Source organism: Chiloscyllium plagiosum, unplaced genomic scaffold (genome assembly GCF_037043375.1).
Source record: "Chiloscyllium plagiosum isolate Xiang-an unplaced genomic scaffold, Cpla_swu_hap1 HiC_scaffold_9, whole genome shotgun sequence".
Classification (NCBI taxonomy): domain Eukaryota; kingdom Metazoa; phylum Chordata; class Chondrichthyes; order Orectolobiformes; family Hemiscylliidae; genus Chiloscyllium; species Chiloscyllium plagiosum.
In genome coordinates this window covers 65,349,699-65,368,746 of record NW_028270147.1, presented here as the reverse complement: position 1 = coordinate 65,368,746, position 19,048 = coordinate 65,349,699, and the positions used below count along the sequence as shown (strand labels likewise).

Here is a 19,048-nt window from a genome sequence, read left to right as displayed (position 1 = left end):
TCCATTTTTCTCTTGGCATTATACTATCACAAACAAGTCTAGCAAATGCACCTCTCCATCTTCCCTCAACCTTTTCTAAATAAGTTATAATCTATATTATATGATTCCTAATCCTGATTTTGCAGTAGCCATAACTTTGCTTCTTACCATGCCTAGTTCATTCCTAGGCATGGTTGCTTCCAGTTCCTGTCTTCCTATGAACATTGTGCACATTCTTGCAAAATGTAAAGTTGCTATAGTCCCAGGTGATCATAGGCAATTCTCTCATTAGAGAAAGATGACTGGTGATGAGTTAAGGAAAATCCCAAAGCCTGTTGTTCGGATAGAAGGGTAACTAGAGAAAGGGTTGGCCCACTCAAGGACTAAGGAGGAAAGTTATGCATGGATTCAGAGAAAATGGGTGATATTCTTAATGAGTACTTTGCATCGAGGAGAGGGACATGAAGGATGTTGAGGTTAGGGATAGATGTTTGATTACTCTAGGTCAAGTCGGCATGAGGGAGGTGGTGTTGGGTATGCTAAAAGGCATTAAGGTAGACAAGTCCTCAGGTTCGGATGGGATCTATCCCAGATCACTGAGGAAAGACGGAGAGGAAATAGCTAGGGCTTTAACAGGTATCTTTGCAGCATTCTTGAACACAGATGAGGTCCTGGAGAACTGGAAAATTGCTAATGTTGTCCTCTTGTTTAAGAGTAGCAAGGTGATCCAGATAATTATAGACAAGTGAGCCTGATGTCAGTGGTAGGGAAGCTGCAGGAGAAGATACTGAGGGATAGGATCTATTTACATTTGGAAGAAAATGGCCTCGTCAGGGATAAGCAGCTTGGTTTTGTGCAGGAAAGGTCATGTCTTACCAACTTTATAGAATTCTTTCAGGAAGTGACAAAGTTGATTGATGAGGGAAGGACTGTAGATGTCATATACATGGACTTCAGTAAGTTGTTTGAGAAGGTTCCCCATAGTAGGCTGATGGAGAAAGTGAAGTTACATGGGGTCCAGGGTGTACTAGCTAGATGGATTGAGAACTGGCTGGGCAGCAGGAGACAGACAGTAGTAGTGGAAGGTAGTTTCTCAAAATGGAGAACCATGACCAGTGGTGTTCCACAGGGATCAGTGTTGGGACCACTGTTGTTTGTGATATGCATAAATAATGTGGAGGACAGTATAGGTGGCCTCATTAGCAAGTTTGCAGATAACATTAAGATTGTTGAAGGAACAGATACTGAAGGGGACTGTCAGAGAATACAGCAGAATACAGATAGATTGGAGTGTTGGGCAGAGAAATGGCAGATAGAGATCAATCTGGGTAAATGTGAGGCAATGCATTTTGGAAGATCCAATTCAAGAGTGAACTACACAGTAAATGGAAAACTGATGTACAGAGAGGTCTGGGAGTTCAGGTCCATTGTACCCTGAAGGTGGCAACGCAGGTCAATAGAGTGGTCAAGAAGGCATACAGCATGCATTCCTTCATCGGACGGGGTATGGAGTACAAGAGTTGACAGGTCATGTTACAGTTATATAGGATTTGGTACTATTTGAAGTACTGTGTACAGTTCTAGTCACCACATTACCAAAAAGGATACGGATACTTTGGAGGGGGTGCAGAGGTGGTTCACCAGGATGTGGTCTGGTATGGAAGGCACTAGCTATGAAGACAGGATGAGTAGATTAGGATTATTTTAATTAGAAAGACAGAGGTTGAGGGGGGACTGATTGAGGTCCACACAATCAAGAGAGGTATAAACAGGGTGGAGATCATGAATCTTTCTCCCCCTCGAGTAGGGGATTCAATTACTAGGGGTCACGAGTTCAAGGTGAGAGGGGAAAAGTTTAAGGGAGATATGCTTGGCAAGTTCTTTACGGAGACGGTGGTGGGGGCCCGGAACGCGTTGCCAGGAAAGGTGAAGTAGACAGGCACGATAGCGCCATTTAAGATGTATCTGGACAGATACATGAATGGGCAGAGAGCAGAGGGGTACAGAACATTAGAAAAACTGGTTTAGACAGAGGATCTGGATCAGCGCAGGCTTGGAGGGCCGAAAGGTCTTTTCCTGTCCAGTAATATTCTTTGCTCTCTTTGTTCTTTGAGTTTAACCTGGGGTTGGACCTTCATGATAACCTGTCAAGCCAGTGACACCCACATTCCTTTGACAAACAAGGACAAAACAAAATTACTGGTTCATATCCTGTGCCTTTTTTGAATTAGCAAATCTTGAGTTTATTGCTCTCTCCATGGCAATGCCTCAGTCAATCAGAATCATTTTCAAATTAGCAGCACCCTTTTCTTCTGTACTATAATTGGTCAGAAAGTTTTGAAATTTGGTTCTCTTGCATTTGCCCTGATGAATAAAAGACAAGCAGTTTTGGCAACATCCCTTTTTCAGCAATGCTAGTTTATGGAAATGTCATAAGAACCTAACATCAAAAATATAAAGAGTTAATGAAGAAATTTTGGGGGAGCAATGGCACAGTGGTATGATCACTGGGCTCTTAATCCAGAGCACCGGATTGACTGGGGACCAAATCCCAGCATGGAAGAAATTGGAATTTGAGTTCAATAAAAATCTAAAATTACAAGTCAACCGATGACCACAAAACCATTATCGTTCAAAGGAAAAACCCATCTGGTCCACTAATGTCCTTTACGGAAGGAAATGTATCTGTATCTGGCCTGACCAACATGTGACTCCAGATCCACAACAACATTGTTAATGTCTAGCAAGCCACTCAATTGTAGTAAGTTTCAAAAAAAGAAAAATCTCGATAAAAGAAACCAGAAACACCACTTCCCAAACACAGCCATGTCAACCCTGCAGAGTCCAGCTGACTAATATCTGGAGGCTAGTGCCAAAATTGAGAAAACTGTCTCACATGCTAGTGAAGTAACAGCCTGACATAATCACACTCTCAGAATCATACCTTACAACATCCCAGACACCATCACAATATCTGGGTATGTGCTATCAGCAGGAGGTGGCTGGCCTGGCAAACCTCAATATTGACTCCAGCGCCCATGCAGTCTCATAGCATCAGGTCCAACATGGGTACCTACTGATTACCACAGACTACCCCACCCTTTGCTGATGAATCAGTACTCCTCTACGTTGAGCACTTCTTAGATGAAGCACTGAGTGCGGCAAATGTGCAGAATGTACTCTGGGGGGGCTTCAATGTCCACCACCAGGAGTGGTTCAGCAACACCACTATTGATCAAGCTGGTTGAGTCCTAAAGGACATAGCTACTGGACTGGGACTGCAACAACTACAAAGAAAACCAATGGGAAAATTACATTTGACCTCATATGGACCAAACTTCAAACATATTTAGCAATTCAAAACTGGGCATCCATAAATCCTGTGGACCATCAGCAGCAACAGAATTGTACACAACACAATCTGCAATGTAATACCTCAGCATTATCTCCTATTTAAGCATTACCATCTCGACAGGGAAACAACCCTAGTTCAATGAAAAGTGAAGGACAGCAAGGCAAGTGCAGTACCATGCACACTGAAAAATGGGGTTTCAACCTGGCAAATCTATACAACAGAACTACTTGCATGTCAAACATCATAAGCAACAAATGACGGACACGGCAACAAACCCATTGGATCTAAGCTCTACATTCCTGCCACAAGCCACGAATGGTAGTGCACAATTAAACAACTCACTGGAGGAGGCAGCTCCACTAATACCCCATCTTTAATAAGGGGGTGTGCCCAAGTACACTAGTGCAAACAAAAAGACTGAAGCATTCACAATCTTCAGCAAGTAGTGCTAAGTGCATGATTCCGCTCAGCCTCCTCCAATGGTGCCCAGCATCACAGATGCTAGTCTTTGGTCAATTTGATTCACATGATATCAGGAAATTATTGGAGGCACTAGATACAGTGCACTTACCTGGGTGAGTGTAGCTCCAACAACACTTGAGGAGCTTGACACCACCCAGGACAAAGCAGTCTGCTCGATTGGCACCATATCCCACAAACATCCTCTGTCTTCACCATCAACACTCACCAACAGCAGTGTGTACCATCAACAAGCAGCACTGCAGAAATTCACCAAAGCTCCTTATGTAGCACCTTCCAAACACACAACCACTTCCAACAAGAACCAAAGCTGAAGATACTTGGGAACACCTGCACCTGCAAGATCTCATCCAAGCCATTCACCATCCTGACATGGAAATCTATCACTGTTCCTACTCGGATTGTTGAGTCACAATCCTAGAATTTCCTTCCTAACAGTATTGTGGGTATACCTACAGAACATGGGACTGCAGGGGTTCGAGAAGGCAGCTCACCACTACCTTCTCAATGGCAAATAGTGACGGGCAATAAATGCCAGCCCAGCCAGTAATGCCCACATCCCAAGAACAAAAAAACTCTGAAACTTACAAGTTATTAAACGTGAATTCAAAATACAGGTCGAAACTGAAAGTGTATTTCTCACATACTATTATAGTTTCAGACAAGTGGAAAGATAAGCATTCCAGTTAGAGGCTAACTCTGTTTCACTCATTAACAGCAGCAGGAGGCTAAATCAAACAAGAGATCGCTGAATCAAAGGGTAGTAACTTTACTGAAAACCTGGTGATTCAATCCTCAAAAAAGTAGGCTGGTTACACATTGAAAGTCAAATCATTAAAAATTTTAATAACATGCAAAAATGGCACTGGCTTACAGTGGTAGCAAGCCTATTTCAAAGTCAACATCATGAAAAAGATGATTTTTGTTGGAAATTGTGAAGTAGAAAATAGATAAAACATCTTGTGAAAACAGCATTCTATACAGTCAAGTATTTCAAATTAATCAATGTATACATTCTCAATAAAATTAATCACGCTACATTACACATTTGTCTACCTTCCAAAGAACATAGGTTAAGAATCATAGAATCCCCACACTGCAGAAAGTAGTAATTTGGCCCATCACGTTTGCACCAAATCTCTGAAGTGCATTCTCACTCTCACAACCCCATATGGGGCTTTTACCATGGCCAATCTACCTAACCTGCACATCTCTGGACATTACAGAGCAATTTTTCACATGCCCAATCCAGCTAATCTGCACATCTTTGGACTATGGGAGGAAACCAGTGCATCTGGAAAAAACTCACACAGACATGGGGAGAACATACAAACTCCAAAGTTACTTTTGATGTGTTGGTGTAAAAAAAAACAAATCAATGCTTATACAGTTCATGACTACCAGCTCAAATTTATTGAAGAACAGTTTTCATTACAAAGTGATTTTGGCCACACAGTAAAAATAAAGACATTTTTCATTGAAATGTGTGTTAGACCTAACTTAATACTTTATACTTCAATGGTATGGTAATTATTCTAATCACTCACCCACCGTTTCCAGAATCTTAAACACAGATTTAAGGAATAACAACTAGGCTTACTCCTTTCTTAAGTGATAATGCATTGACATGAATTCTATTTCAGTCATTTATTTCTAACTATAACTGGACAGGTAGTGGAAGAAGCAAAGTGAGCAAGTGAAGGTGAGCTCGGAAAATATCAAGGAGGTAAGAAGGGTCACAGATGCTCAAATAATTGGAAACAGCAGGAGAAAAGAATTCAGGGGCCAAAAATGATTAAAAAGACATCTGGGAAAATACTTTTGCCAGGACTAACAATGGAAGACATGGAAGCAGAAGAAAGAAAACACACGCAAGGATAATCCAGACAGGAAGCGAGGTATCAGAGGAATTCACTGGACTTTATAGTGACAATCTGAGACATTTTGTGGGGGAACGGGCTAATACATTTGAAATTTGAGGAAAAGAAAATAATAAACCAGTTCCACATATTTTTAGTTGGTGCCTCACTGAAAAAGACTAAAAATCATTAAAGAAAGCAAGATAGCCACTCTTGCTCAAGTAATCCTTCCTAAAAATAAAATCAAAAACAATACGCCATTTGCAAATATATTTAGGCAATGTCTCCAGCATTACAATCACATTAAAAGAGGTGGAATGGCTTTCCCTCTTTTCCAACTCCTTGTTTTTTTTTTATTTTTCTCGCCTGCCAGTTCAGTGAGTGCTTAATGGCTTACAGGCTGTGACTGTAAAAGACACAAACAGTTTACCTCAAGTTTTAAAAAGAGAACAGTATTTATTATACTTAACGTAGTCTAAGTAAAAGCCATGTCAATGTTTATGCGCATATAGTTACAATAAAGGCTGGAAGTGTGCAGTTACTCTCACCTCATTACTACAGAGGTCACAGATACCAAAATGACCAATTAAATGCCTTATCTTTCTCTGATGTTAAACAAAATGGATCAATGTGGTTTCTTAACAAACACTTAATTATTAGTCATCAAAACAAAGTGAATCTTCATTGAATAAATTAAGTATCCACACAACAAATGCAAACACACACATACTTCAGGAGGAAAGAAATAAAAATGGATTCATTTGCAGAGATTGACTTTCTGGGAAAAAAACAACTTTGGCCTTTAAAATAACAGATTGGCCAAAGGGTTAAGCACACCATGATCTGAAGTCTGTTACTCAGATGTTCTGGCACGTGCAGTCAAGTCAGTAAATTTAGACAGCAGCTTCCAAACCCACGACCACTCCAAGATACAAGGACAAGCGCAGCAGATACATGAGAACGCCACCTGAAAGATCCCCTCCAAGCTCACTTTCCACAACCCAATAAATAAAACACACACACTTGTCTCAAGAGGCCTTTATACATAACTTGCTTAGGAAATGCCGAATTAAGAATTTCTTTCAATCAATCTCTCAGAAGAGCAAATAGATTTCATCGTAAACTCAACAAGAAGCTTCTTTGAGATAGGAGATAAGCTAAGCAGTTCTTCCCAGCAGGCCTCAAACCATCTCCAACAATTCCATCCTTGAAAGAAATGAAACCACATCTTTAAATGCATTCCGTTGTGAAGTGCAAACAAAACAACTTACCGCATGCATACACTCATTCTCATTCATTCTTTCAATGTGGCCTGTACAGTTATCTTGGATACCTTTGTAATCCTTAAACAATTCAAACAAAGTTATGTCCTTGACAAAGCACAGGCAATTACATTGTTCATATTGAAGAGAAAAGCTATCTATAAAACATAAGCTTATAATTAGCAAATACAGTCAAGTAGACAAGCATTCTCGTTTTTACATTTTTCCACTAAGATTAGGGTAATGATCAGAATATACCAATAACTGTCTATAATCACTGTCTATAGTTCACAATGTTGAAAAACCAGTAGCAATCTGTGTTCTGACAGAGCAAGGATGTACTGTTGAAGCTGTATAAGGCCCTGGTCAGACCACATTTGGAATACTGAGAGCAATTATGGGTCCCATATCGAAGAAAGGATGTGCTGGTCTTGGAGGACATCCAGAGAAGGTTCACAAAAATGGTCCCAGGGATGAAGAGCTTGTCATGTGGACAGGTTGATGACTGCATCTTTGCGCAGTCATATAGATGCACAGCACAGAAACAGATCCTTTCATCCAACCGACCACTGCCGACCAGATATCCAAAACTAATCTAGTCCCATTTGCCAGCACTTAGCCCATAATTCTCTCAACTCTCCCCATTCATATATCCATCCAGATGCCTTTTAAGTTTTGTAATTGCACCATCCTATGTGTGAAAAAGTTGCCCCTTAAATCTGTCCCCCTCACCCTAAACTTATGCCTTCTAGCTCTGGACTTCCCCAAACCAGGGAAAAGACATTGTCTATTTATCCTATCCATGCCCCTCATGATTTTATAAATCTCTATAAAGTCACCACGCAGCCTCTGCTCCAGGGAAAACAGCTCTAGCCTACTCAGCATCTCCCTATAGTTCAAACCCTCAGACCATGGCGACATCCTTTTACATCTTTGCTGAACCATTACAAGTTTCACAATATTCTTCTGATGGGAGGGAGACAAGAATTGCACGCAATATTCCAAAAGTGGCCACACCAATACAGCTGTGACATGATCTCGCAACCCCTATACTCAATGCACTGAACACTAAGAAGGGAAGCATATCAAATGCCCTTTTCACTATCCTAACTACCTGCAACTCTGCTTTCAAGGAACAATGAACCTGCACTCAGAGGTCTCTTTGTTCAGCAACACTCCCCTGTACCTTACCATTAAGTGTACAAGTCCTGCACTGATTTGCCTTTTCAAAATGCAGTTCCTCACAGTTATCCACCTGCCACTTCTCAACCCGTTGGCCCATCTGATCAAGATCCCATTGTACTCTGAGGTAACCTTTTTTGCTGTCCATTACACCTCCAATTTTGGAGTCATCTGCAAACTTACTAACTATACCTCCTATGATCATATCCAAATTATTTATATAAATGATGGAGTTTAGAAGTTTGAGAAGGGATCTCATTGAAACTTATAGAATACGTAAGCAGCCTGGATAGGGTGCACATGGAGAAGATGTTTTGAATCGAAGAGAAGACAAGAACCCAAGGGCACAGCCTCAGAGTGAAGGCAAGACCCTTTAGAAATGAGGAGGAGGAGGAATTTCTTCAGCCAGAGGATTGCGAATCTGTGGAATTCATTGTATGGAAAGCTCTAAACGCCAAGCCATTGAATGTATTTTAGAGATAGATAGGTTCTTTATTACTAAGGTTATGGGAATAAGGCTGGAGGAGGAGGTTGAGAAATATATTAGCCATGATTAAATGGAGGAGCAGACTTGATGAGGCAAATAAAGTCGTAGAGTCATAGAGATGTACAGCATGGAAACAGGCCCTTCGGTCCAACTCATCCATGCCAACCAGATATCCCAACCCAATCTAGTCCCACCTGCCAGCATCTGGCCCATATCTCTCCAAACCCTTCCTATTCATATACCCATCCAAATGCCTTTTAAATGTTACAATTGTACCAGCCTCCACCACTTCCTCTGGCAGCTCATTCCATATGCGTACCATCTCTGCGTGAAAAAGTTGCCCCTTAGGTCTCTTTTATATCTTTCTCCTCTCACCCTAAACCTATGCCCTCTCGTTCTGGACTCCCCGACCCCAGGGAAAAGACTTTGTCTATTTATCCTATCCATTCCCCTCATAACTTTGTAAACCTCTAAGGTCACCCCTCATCCTCTGACACTCCAGGGAAAACAGCCCCAGCCTGTTCAGCCTCTCCCTATAGCTCAAATCTTCCAACCCTGGCAACATCCTTGTAAATCTTTTCTGAACCCTTTCAAGTTTCACAACATCCTTCCGATAGGAAGGAGACCAGAACTGCACGCAATATTTCAACAGTGGCCTAACCAATGTCCTGTACAGCCACAAAATGACCTCCCAACTCCTGTACTCAATACTCTGACCAATAAACGAAAGCATACCAAACGCCGCCTTCACTATCCTATCTACCTGCGACTCCACTTTCAAGGAGCTATGAATCTGCACTCTAAGGTCTCTTTGTTCAGCCACACTTCCCTAGGACCTTGCCATTAAGTGTATAAGTCCTGCTAAGATTTGCGTTCCCAAAATGCAGCACCTCACATTTATCTGAATTAAACTCTATCTGCCACTTCTCAGCCCAATGGCCCATCAGGTCAAGATGCTGTTGTAATCTGAGGTAACCCTCTTCGCTGACCACTACACCTCCAATTTTGGTGTCATCTGCAAACTTACTAACTGTACCTCTTATGCTTTGTAGTTTATTTTTCGAATGAGTATCAATTTTTTGTCATTTATATAAATGATTTGGATATGAACATAGGAGATATAGTAAGTTTGCAGATGACATCAAAATTTGAAGTGTCGTGGACAGTGAAGAATATTACCTCAGGTTACAATGGGCTGAGGAATGGCAGATGGAGTTTAATTTAGATAAATGCATGGTACTGCATTTTGGTAAAGCAAATCTTATACACTTAATGGTAAGGTCCTAGGAAGTGTTGCTGAACAGAGACCTTGGAGTGCAGATTCATAGCTCCTTGAAACTAGAGTCACAAGTAGATAAGTTAGTGAAGGCAGCGTTTGGTATGCTTTCGTTTATTGCTCAGAGTATTGAGTGCAGGAGTTGGGAGGTCATGTTCCGGCTGTACAAGACATAGGTTAGGCCACTGTTGGAATATTGCGTGCAATTCTGGTCTCCTTCCTATTGGAAAGATGTTGTGAAACTTGAAAGGTTCAGAAAAGATTTACAAGGATGTTGCCAGGATTCGAGGGTTTGAGCTATAGGGAGAGGCTGAACAGGCTGGGGTTGTTTTCCTTGGAGTGTCATAGGCTGAGGGGTGACCTTATAGAGGTTTATAAAATCATGAGCGGCATGGATAGAATAAATAGACAAAGTCATTTCTCTGGGGTCGGGGAGTCCAGAACTAGAGGGCATTGGTTTAGGGTGAGTGGGGAAAGATATAAAAGAGACCTAAGGGCAACCTTTTCACACAGAAGGTAGTGCATGTATGGAATGAGCTGCCAGAGGATGTGGTGGAGGTTGGTACAATTACAACATTTAAAAGACATCTGGATGGGTCTGTAAATAGAAAGGGTTCAGAGGGATATGGGCCCGGTGCTGGCAAATGGGACTAGATTAGGATGAGATACCTGGTCAGCATGGATGAGTTGGACCGAAGGATCTGTTTCCATGTTGTACATTCTATGACTTGCAAATCACTGGCAGCAATTGCTACCTTGAAACGGTTAGTGAAATTTGATCAGCAAAAATTTATTCTCAGCCAAAATATATCGCAGTAAGAAGGAAATATTCTAGGATAGGGATAGACCAACCATGGCTAACCAAGAAAGCTAAGGAGAGTATTAAGTTGAAAGAAAAAGCATATAAAGGATATAAAAATCAGTGACAGCCTCAGGAACTGGTACAAATTCAGAATCCAGCAAAACAGGACTAAAACAATTATGAAGACAGAAAATAAACGTAAAGGGCAAACTACTGAGGAATATAAAAACTGACAAAAAAAGCTTCTTTCAGCATTAAAAAAAAAGGACAAATGTCAAAATGAACTTAGAAAATCAATCTATCAGACGGTTGTGGCAAACAAAGAAATGGCAGAGGAGTTAAACAGATATTTTGCATCAGTCTTTATGGTGGAAAATTCTTTGAGCATTGTATTAGTACTAAAGAACACTAACGGGAAGAATTAAGCAGCATCATCTTTTGAGGAGTAGAAAGACACACACTAATGGGGCTGAAGGTAGATATGTCCTTGGTCCTGATGGCTTACATCCTAGGATATAAGGGAAGACAATGATCTAGCGGTATTATCACTGGAGTGTTAATTCACAGATCATAGCAGATAGTGATATTTGAATTCAATAAATCTAGAATTAAGAGTCTAATGATGAATATGAAACCATTGTCACTTGTCAGAATAATCCACCTGATTCACTAATGTCCTTTCGGGAAGGAAACTGCCATCCGCACCTGGTTTGGTCTACATGTGACTCCAGACCCACAGTAATGTGATTCCCCTGAGTTGGGAGAGTCCAAAACTAGAGGGCATAGGTTTAGGGTGAGAAGGGGAAGATATAAAAGAGACCTAATGGGCAACTTTTTCACGCAGAGGGTGGTATATGTATGCCAGAGGAAGTGGTGGAGGCTGGTACAATTGCAACATTTAGAAGGCATTTGGATGGGTATATGAATAGGAAGGGTTTGGAGGAATATGGGCTGGTTGCTGGCAGGTGGGACTAGATTGGGTTGGGATAACTGGTCAGCATTGATGGGTTGGACCAAAAGGTCTGTTTTCGTGCTGTAAATCTCTATGACTGTATGACTCTGAACTGCCCTCTGGGCAATTAGGAATGAACAATTAATGCTGGTCCAGCCAGTAACACCCTCATCCCTTGAATGAATAAAAAATAGATGCTCAAAGAAGTAGCAAGAGGTAGTTCATGCATTGATTTTAATTTTCCAAATATCATGCGAGTCTGAAGAAATACTGAAGGACTGGAAATTTGTCAATGTGACAATTATTCAAAAACAGGGAGGCAGAAAATGGCCTAACTCTAGACCAATAAGCATAACGCCTATTATTGAAAAACCTTTGGAATCAATTCATAGCAGAATATTGGAAAATCATAATCAAGCACAATCAGTACAGCTTTATGAAAGGAAAATTACATCTGACTAATTTATTCAAATTTTTCAGAAGTCGCAATCAGAATTGCTAGAGGGGAATCAATGTATTTTAACTTCCGAAAGGTGTCTGACAAGGTACTACACAAAAGATTAAGTCATAAGAGCCCACAGTGTTGGAGATAGTATATTGGTATGAGTAGAGAATTGGTTAATAGGCAGGAAACAACAAGTGGGGATAAAGAGTTCTTTTTCAGGTTGGCAACCTTTGATCAATGGGGTTTCACAAGGATCAGTGTCATAGAGTCATAGAGATGTACAGCATAGAAACAGACCCTTTGGTCCAACCCATCCATGCCGACCAGATATCCCAACCCAATCTAGCCCCACCTGGCCCACATCCCTTATTCATATACTCATCTTTGGTCAAAAGGCAGGTTGCGTGAGGGATACAAACAGCTTACAGAAAGATAACAAAAGGTTAAATATATGAGGAAAGATTTGGCAAATGAAATTTAACATGAGTAAATGTGGAGTTGTTCAGTTTGGAATAGAGAAAAGAACAGTATTATTTAAATAGAGAAAACCTGCAGAAAGCTGCAACACAAAGGGATCTGGAAGTACTTGCACACAAAATACAGAAAGCTAACGCACAGACCATATTGACCTGAGACAACTAATTCTTTCTCCAGTAATCCAGGTGGTCACTTGGATAATTTACCTTTCCATTCTTTTTAACTATTACATATGGACAACATAATGGTGTTTTCAATGGTTCACTTGCAAAGCCAGTGATACTAACATCTCGCTTCCCTTGTTGAAATATATAGGACATGGCTTTCTTGTTCACACCCATTGTCTTATGAGTCTAAGATGTTTTTGAGCAACCTTGCAGGTTTCCATTAGCCCACCTTGGAATACAGATACATAGAAAAGTATATGTGACTCATCCTTCATTTCTAATAACTAACCCTTCATTAGTTTCAGAGGACTCCTTACCTCATGGTCATAAACTAATTCAAAAAGGACAATAAGCAGTCGGCTCATTAGGCAAACACCATACAACAAACAAAAGAAATTCAAGTCCTTTGCCCTAATCATATGGATATTCATGACAGTATGTTCTCAACATTATTTTGAGGGTTTGTTGGTACCCACAGGAAGCAGCAGGTAATTTGATTCTTTGCATTCTGCCTGCCAACACGAAGTCAAACAGCAAGCACAGCTCAAAACATGCAAGTTTGTTTGAGCGAAAGAGTAGTACAGAGAGAACAAACCGACTTTGGCTCTTCAATGTTGTTGAAACCATACTCATTCAGGCAAGTAGAGAGTATTCCCATCACAATTTTGACTTGTGCCTTGTGTCACAAAGCTGGTCCCTTTTTTCCTAAAAGTTGTTCCTTTTCTCAAGAATATCATGTTCGTGATTTTTTTCAGAGGGGTCAAGAACAGGCCAATTGGACTAGTTTGGTACAGAGATGTTATGCATTTTGAGAGGTTTGTTGTTTTTATGTAAATCGATGAGACTTCAGGACGAAGTGGTCATGTTTTCGACATGACCTGTACAATGGAAGGGGAGTGGTCAGCTCTCTAGCTGAGCAGTTCAGTCCAGAACTAGTTGGGAGTTCAGCAGTGGACTGTATGAACAGGCTCTCTCTTTCCTCTTCTGCCCTTCTAACTTCAACTTTTTTTTTTAAACTGTGTTTTAAGAGGGTTTGCTTATTTGGACTGTTGTATATATTCGGAACAGCATAATTAAGTCTAGTTTGGTTCGACTGAGTTCTGTAGGGGTTCTTAATTCTGTTCTTTGTGTTTCAAAGTGTAATTTTGTGAATACATTTTTGTCTGTTTTAAAACCTGGCATTCAACCTCGTTAACTTACTGCGTGTAATTTTCACTGTACACTTACCGAAACCAATTGCGAAGTTATGGTCTGGGCTGCCTGCTTAAGAATGTTTGAGTGGTCTAGCCTAGTCCATAACACGTGTAAATGGAAGAAAAGCTTTGGAGAGTCACTTGCTGAAAGATTCCTAGTCATAATATTTAAATAGTTAGTCCAGTTCGGTTCCTGGTTAACAGTAATGCCTACAATATTGATAGTGAAGGCTTCAGTGATTGGCAAGATTATTAGATTCTTTTGTGGAGATGCACTTGCATGGCACAAATGTCACTTGCCACCTGTTGGCCCAAATCTGGATATGGTCCAGGTCTAACTGCATTTGTGCACAGGCTACTTCAGTATCTGAGAAGTCACAGATGCTGAACGTTGTACAATCATTAAAAAATATCCCCATTGTCGACCTGATGATGGAAGGAAGACCATTGATGAAGCAGCTGAAGATGACTCAACATAGGACACACCCATGATGAAGTCCTGTAATGATGGTCTGGAGCTGAGATGACTGACCTCCCTCCATACCAGGTAACATCCTAGTAAATCTCCTCTGAACCCTTTCCAAAGCTTCTCCATCCTCCGATGCATTGTTTAAGTGAACTATTCACAACAATGTGAATCAGAGCTTAGATATGATTTGCTAGTTGTGAAATTATTTAGCTGTCTATCACTTGCTACTTATGATGCTTGGCACACAAGCAAAGCCTGTTTTGTAGCATCACATTTGTCCAGCATGTTTACAGTTAGCATTTCTGGTATCCCAGTTGATGCCATGTGGTTCATCCAGTTTCATTCATTTCTCACGGTTCATATAATTGATTAGCTTGCTCAGCCATTTCAGAGGGCTGCTAACTGTCTGGATGGGTGTGGATCTGGAGTCACGTGTAGGCCAAACAAGGTAAGTACAGCCATTTCCTTCCCTAAATGATACTAGTGAAGTAAATGGGTTTTTGCAGTAATCGACAATGGTCTTAGTCTTTTAATTCCAAACTTTTCTTTATTGGATTCAAATTCCACCATTTGCCATGTAGGTTTCAAGGCTGGATCCCCAGAACATTCACTGAGTCACTGGATTACTAGCCAAGCAACAAAACCATTGAACCATGGTCACACACTTACAGAATGCAAGCGTTAATATTGTACTAAAAACAACTGCGATGCTAACTCCTTCAGTGACCATAACCATTTTTCACACACTTCTCACACTGTCTTATCCAAAACCCTCTAGGTGACCATGTTCTCCTCATAACCAGAGATTAGGAACTCTGTTAAAGATAACGTAATGGGCAATGTCGGGTTTGCCCCACTAATTGAACAACATGCTATACGTCAATGCCACATTGCTCTGTCTGTTACAAGAAGCACTGAAGAAAATATATTTCATGCAGCAAGGTCAGGACCAGTACATTCCATTCAATTATCCATTTATTTTCCATCTGTTACACCTGTCCCTTTGTGATCTGTTGCAGCCTTCCTGTACCTCACATTTTAGCTTCTTATTTATTCCCAAAGGAGTCTTTCATTTGATTTCTGAGGATTATGTCTCAATGTTGAAAGTTCAAGTAACTGATTTTGACAAGTTGAAAATTAGCTTAAAGAGTCTCACTTTGCAAATGGCAAATACCTTGAACATCTGTCCAGCACTAGTACAACTAAAGAGAACAGGAGAAATTAGACTTTGTTTTGTAATAGATCTGAACCTCTAAAACTGCTAGGAATAGAACATTATGTATAGAATTCATACAATTAAAATCCATTAGAAACCTGGCGAGAGTAATGAAGTAATACTTAGTCTGCAGAATGAACTGCATTATAATTGCTAATTGAAATGAACACTCATTTTAAGTAAATATGTGACAATCCTGAAAGCTATCAGGCATAATCAGCAACAACAATTTGCACGCTTATCGCATCTTAAAACATACCAATTGTTTCATTACAGGTGGGTGGGTAGACAGTGAACAAATTCCAAGACATGGAAAGGAAGACTATAATGGCTATGTGAGTGGTATTTTTATCCAACATTCAAAAAGGATATTCACTATGCTACACAACCACATACGAATGTTAATGCTGGTGCATGGGCAGTTAAATACACTGCACAGATCAGTGATTAACACTGTATTCCTTCAACTGTTTATTATAGGCAGAGTGCAGACTGCATTGATTAGGTCCAAATTGCAAAATCCAAAATGAGGATGTCTGTTCGATGTGATTTCATGATTGACAGCACTTGCTGAAAAATCTTGAGTGCATTATAAGGTACCCCAGCAATTAATTTTGATATGTAGTCAAACTTGTAATGTAGCTGAAAATGTGTTGCTGGAAAAGCGCAGCAGGTCAGGCAGCATCCAAGGAGCAGGAGAATCAACGTTTCGGGCATGAGCCCTTCTTCAGGAATCTTGTAATGTAGCTCACTTATACTTCCAAGAAGCAAGAAACAAGGAGCAACCAGTTCTCTGCAAACAACATGGCCTTGTGCATTTTTTTAAAATCACCCTGATCTTTCGGAACCTATAGTTCCCCATAACATTCTCAATGACAACACCTCAGTCAATCTCAGATGGTATGCCAATCAATCAGTATTCTTTTCTCTTGCAGCATAAAACTGTTCGGATAGACTGAAATTTGGCATTCATGCATTCTTTCTGATGACTGCAAGACAAAAAAACTTTGCCAACATGTCTCTCTTTTCAGCAATATTAAAGAAGAAGTTAGACAATGCTTAAATGAATACCTGAACTTTTACAGGTGAAGGGAGAGAAATAATTTTGGAGGAAGTTCCAAAAGGAGCTTAATCTAAAATCTAATTGAAAGATGACAGTTTTGACAATGTAATATTTCCCCATATCTGCACCAAAGGGTCAACCAAGGTTATGGACTCAAATTTCTGAAGTCCTCATCCCAGAATCTTTTAACTTGGTTTCATGTGTCACCATTGAGTCTGAAATAAGTGCTCGCTCAGTAAAACTGTTACATCATGTTAACATACATTGGATTTATATAGCACTTTATCACATCACAACATTATAAAGTACCTCACATACAAGTAATTATGTTCAAAGTTCAGTGACCGTTACATAACTAAATTTAAAGAGGTGAAGAGACAAAAGATAGTGGATTAGTTTTTTTTTTAAACTAAAGGAACTGAATAAGACCTTTCTACCTGAATATACATATTTACACAAACTGACCAAACCAGATGTCCACGCTTCCTAATGCTTGCTTCCACCTGCTCCAGATACACACACCAGTTGTCTAAGACGTTAAATTCCAAGGATGGGATTACCCAAAACACTAGAGTTCCACAAAAAAACTTGTTCACAAAATTCCAGATAGAGAGAGTGATGCATAAACACGAGTAATCCTTTTTAATGATGTCGAGGTCTTCACTAGATTTTCTTGCACAGTGTGTAATCAATTAGTTTGGCGAGCCAACATCGTAATTTGTTCAAAACAACAGTGAAATTTAGTTTAATGGAGGATTAATTTCAGAACCTGATTTCTGACTGAGGCACACATACACTTAGAGGACCGAATTTGTAGAACTTTGGTTTGCAGTTCAGAGAATGTAAACAAATTACAAAAATAGCACGTGGGGTCCCAGGACAATTTTGACTATTTCGATGCTTGGACAAATGAAACCCTAAACATTTTGTAACGATTTTTCAAAATCTACTTTGACCAAACTTTCAATCATCTATCGTGATGCCTCTTCTATTCATTTTAGTCTGATGCCACCTTTAACTACAACCATCTCACTCTCAACCATTTCATTGTCTATAAATTGTCAGACTGCTTTTCCAACAACCAGTGCTGGATAAACTGAAATATCCTCTAATTAGAATTTGGAAAATCTAAATTCATTGTCTTTACCAAAAACTCTGTACTTTCACATTCAATTCCATCACTCTCCTTGACAAAAGTCAAAGACTGAAGCAACCGTTGCCAACATGGTTACTTATTTTCATCACCATCCCTATCCCAATTTCAGCCATTCTACAACTCAGGATGAATGTATTGAACATTGAGGAGCATACCACAGATTTCTCAGAACGATATCAGAGTCAACAGGAAAGAATACACAAACTAGTAAAATAAAACCTGCAGATACTGATGATCTAGGATCACTGGACTTGAAACATTTACTCTGATTTCTCTCCACAGCTGCTGCCAAACCTGCTGAGTTTCACCATGAATTTTTGTTTTTGTTACACAAACTAAGAATGGATTGCTTGGATTTTAGAAGGAGTATTACAATAATCAAGATATTAAGGGAATAGATAAGATGCAATTTGGAGAACTTCTTTCCATTAGTTAGGAAGTCTAAAACTTAAGGTTTAGTCCAAATAAGTCAAACTTTTCAGAAGCAAAATTAGGAAATGTGTCCTTTTGCAAAAGGTCATAGAAATTTGCTATACATGGCAACTAATGCTAGATAAATTGCTAATTTAGAAATGTGACATATTAGTTCACCAAAGGTATTCAGGATAAGGGGAAAAAGTCACGAAATTGAGTTAGGTTACAACCATGGTATTACTGAATAAGAGAACTGGCTTGAAGGCTAAATAGATAATACCTATTTCTAACATATTTGTCACAAGCGTTAGAATATTTGATCCTATTTTGCCTGACAAAAGGTGAACCAATCATTTGCTGTTACTCATGTTGAATTGTATATGTTATGCTTAATCTCTTATTTATCCATTGTTGTTCGAGCATATGCATTTTTAAAATTTGTTTTAGATTTAATCAGCATAACAGGTTGGATGTTTTTAATCCACTCAAACAAAGAGTATCTTATAGAGAAAGTACTCCCTAACCTGGAGCAATTCAAAATACGTAGTTCTCCATTATCCTCCTCTCCCCGTCAACAAATAACGCCAAATTTAGTGTAAATTGACAAGACATCACCTGTCAGTACAGAATTATAGACATCTAAAAATTTGTCAACTACCAGCTGATAAACAGCCCGATGGCATCCAACGTTGACTCTTACGATTCAACGAGCTCATCTGGTGAGTGTCCCAATCATCGCAACCAGAGTTGACATGAGTGACCTCGTCAACCGAGGGCGTGGTAGAGAAAGAAATCCTTTGACCCCCGTATCAAC

At 39.9% G+C, this 19,048-nt stretch overlaps 1 protein-coding gene across 1 annotated transcript in view; it reads right to left on the bottom strand.

The window, feature by feature from the left end:
• Positions 1-19,048, bottom strand: part of kifap3a (kinesin-associated protein 3a) — a 221,256-nt gene that overhangs the window by 201,680 nt on the left and 528 nt on the right. The gene's annotated exons all lie outside the window — the stretch shown is intronic.